Source organism: Schistocerca nitens, chromosome 3 (assembly GCF_023898315.1).
Source record: "Schistocerca nitens isolate TAMUIC-IGC-003100 chromosome 3, iqSchNite1.1, whole genome shotgun sequence".
Taxonomy (NCBI): domain Eukaryota; kingdom Metazoa; phylum Arthropoda; class Insecta; order Orthoptera; family Acrididae; genus Schistocerca; species Schistocerca nitens.
Genome location: NC_064616.1, coordinates 875,439,406 through 875,442,806, shown reverse-complemented (window position 1 = coordinate 875,442,806; position 3,401 = coordinate 875,439,406). Strand labels below are relative to the sequence as shown.

General features: G+C 39.5%; 1 non-coding gene across 1 annotated transcript; it reads right to left on the bottom strand.

Annotated features, from left to right (window-relative positions):
* Positions 1-354: 354 nt before the first annotated feature.
* On the bottom strand, positions 355-429 carry Trnal-caa (transfer RNA leucine (anticodon CAA)). Its single transcript has one exon. It is a non-coding gene; the product is annotated as a tRNA-Leu (tRNA).
* Positions 430-3,401: the final 2,972 nt, after the last annotated feature.

Genomic DNA, 3,401 nt, shown 5'->3' with positions numbered 1-3,401 from the left:
AACAGTCACGACACTTCGCCTCGATTTTGTTGCCTACCGCGCCAGCAGCGCCCGAAGTGGCCAGTAAGTCAAACTATGAGTTCGGCGTGATCGTGAAAGCGAATAGTGGTTGTTATTTTGATTTCTGAAATGTAATTTTACAAACGGGAGTGTTTATAGTGCAATAAATTGCAGCAACAACAGGAATAAGACATTTTTTTAGGTTTCCTAAGGATCCTGAGAGGTATATACCATCATGTTACTGAACTGTATCGTCAGGATTCACTTGCAAACTATATGTGTATTCAGAATGAGATTTTCACTCTGCAGCGGAGTGTGCACTGATATGAAACTTTCCTGGCAGATTAAAACGGTATGCCCGACCGAGACTCGAACTCGGGACCTTTGCCTTTTGCGGGCAAGTGCTCTACCAACTGAGCTACCGAAGCACGACTCACGCCCGGTACTCACAGCTTTACTTCTGCCAGTACCTCGTCTCCTACCTTCCAAACTTTAGAGAAGCTCTCCTGCGAACCTTGCAGAACTAGCACTCCTGAAAGAAAGGATATAGCGGAGACATGGCTTAGCCACAGCCTGGGGGATGTTTCCAGAATGAGATTTTCACTCTGCAGCGGAGTGTGCGCTGATATGAAACTTTCCTGGCAGATTAAAACGGTGTGCCCGACCGAGACTCGAACTCGGGACCTTTGCCTTTCGCGGGCAAGTGCTCTACCAACTGTTGGTTCGTGTGAATCATCAACACAAACCTGCTTTCATGATGAAGTGGTTAGATTAAGTGCAGTTATTCATGTCTTACAAAAGCGTGTGAAGCGTCAGAATGTGCAGATCACTAGACTTCAAGCAAAACAATTATAGAACAAGGAAAGTGCCTACAGACAGCGACAGTAACTGTATCAGAAGGATCAAGTGAACAAGGACAAATGAATGTTGAAGACTGTAGGATCCCGATATTTAAAAAAAGATGCCCTTGACTTGTTACTAAGCCAGATAAGCATGCCATTGGAAGAGAAATGTGCTGCAAGATGGAAAGACAAAAATAAGCTGTTTGCTCTAAATTTATTATGCTACAGCACTCAGGCATACGGGTTTTTGTCAGAATGTTTTATGCTTCCATCAGCGCGTACATTACAAAGGTAATTTGTCAGAATGTTTCATGCTTCCATCAGTGCATACATTAAAAAGGTATGTGGAAGGCATACAAATAAAATGTGGGATATATTCCATCTTTTAAAGCAAAAGGTCAGCATTTCTCTGATAATGATAAACTACTGAATATGTCATTGGATAAAATGTCTCTAATGGCAAATTTAACATATGACAGCACTTGTAAAGTTTTATTGGTTTTGAGGACTTGGGGTTTACACGCACAGCTAAAATTGCCAGCAGTGTGTTGGTGATAATGATTCATGGCATTTTTTCATGTTTCAAACAACCATTGCTGTACTGTTTTTGTAAAGGAACAGTGGGAGCTATGCATTTGACTGCTATATTTTATGAAGTAGTCAAAAGACTTAAGGAAATTGGCTTGGTTGTGAAGACTTGTGTGTCCAACCAGGGTGCAAATTTTGTGGACTGGAGAAAGAGACTGGGAATTACACAAGACAGTCCAAGTCAGGTATTTGAGGAGAAGAAGATCTACTTCTTCTATGACACCCAACATTTGTTTAAGTGTATCAGAAACAACTTGTTTAGATATATCATAATTCATACATCAAATGATGGTTTGGTTGGTACTGCTCCTTGGAACTACATTTCTCAGCTCTATTCAAATTACTTGAACAGAAAATACAAGTTAGCTCCCAAGCTGACTAAGAAGCTGGCTGTCGAAATGCCAGCTTTTTCAAAAATGAAAGTGGGTACTGCTGTTCATGTGTTAAGCCACACAGTGGCAGCTGGGACTGACACACTTGCATTTTGTGGTAGTATGCGATTATCTGCAATTGGCACTTCAGATTTTTGTGAGAAAGTTAATGACATTTTTGATATCTTTAATACATGCAATGTGAAAGGGGCTGTGCATCTAAGGAACTGTATTAGGAGTGATTCAGAGCATTTGGATGTTCTACATGTGATGAAGCCATGGATCCACTCTTGGAAATTTGTAGACTGTGATGGGAAAGATTACTCCCTGAGGATAAAATGTGTAAAGGGGCTTCTAAGTAATATATGTATTTTGGAAATGTTTGCTGCTGAGATACTGACTGGAACAAAATTGTACTTACTCTCATGTAAAATTAACCAAGACACATAAGGCAGAGAGGTGGGTTTTGCAGCAACTCATCTCCAAGGCAGTTTTGTGCTGCATTTAATAACTGTACACTAAGTAAATTAATAAACTCTTCTAATGTGGCTGTTGGAATTATGTAAAACATTTATATCAGATATGAGAAAGTTCCAGAACATTGTTCTAGAGTAAGTTATATCGAGTATGTTCGAGAAGTATCGATTGTGGTGACAGCTATGTTTGTGTATATATGCGTGAGTGATGAGGCGCAATAGATAGTCTTCGTGTGTCTTTTGTGAAGTGAACCTATGTATATTTGAATAAAGTATTTTATAAGTAAAAGTGTGAACGTGATTCAAAACATGGTAGCAGAGCGTGGTTATTGAAAAGAAAAGTAGAAGTTAAATATTATATTGTGGCCGTCGCGTGTTATTCAGAAAGTTCGACATGGCTGATATAACTATTCCTGTATATGATGGCGAGGACTATGGGAACTGGAAGCAGCGGATAATCATGTACCTAAAAATGAAGAAATGCCATACAGTGACTACAAGGGCAAAAGTGAGCTCAGACAACGAAACGTGGGATGAAGAGGACTTGAAGGCTATCAACTATATTTATGGTGCAATCACAAATAAGCAACTAGAATTCGTGAGTGACAGAGAAAGTGCTTTCGAGATCATGAAGAAATTTGATGAATTATATTCGAAAGAGTCTACAGCCCTTCAAATATTATGCAGAAACAAGTTGGACAAATTGAGGTTAAGTGATTACAGTGATACGGGGACATTTTGCAGTGCATTTGAAAAAACTGTAAATGAGCTGAAATCTGCAGGCGCTAAAGTAACGGAAAAGGAGAAGTTAAATTATATGCTGCGAACGTTACCAGAGTCAATGAGCTATATTGGGGACTTAGTGGACGTCTTGAAGGAAGAGGACCAGACAGTTGAATACGTTAAAAGTAAGATTCAATTATTGAATGCAAAAACTGGAAATGAAGAGGTAAAATCAAATGCATTTCACACAGAAAGAAAATTGAATTCAAGAAATCAGGAGCAAGTATGTTATCGATGCGGCAAAGCAGGTCACTTCAAACATGATTGTAACCAGGGAAGAACAAGTAACAGAGGCACATGGCATCGTGGAGTACATTTTCAAAGTAGCGACAGAGGTAATG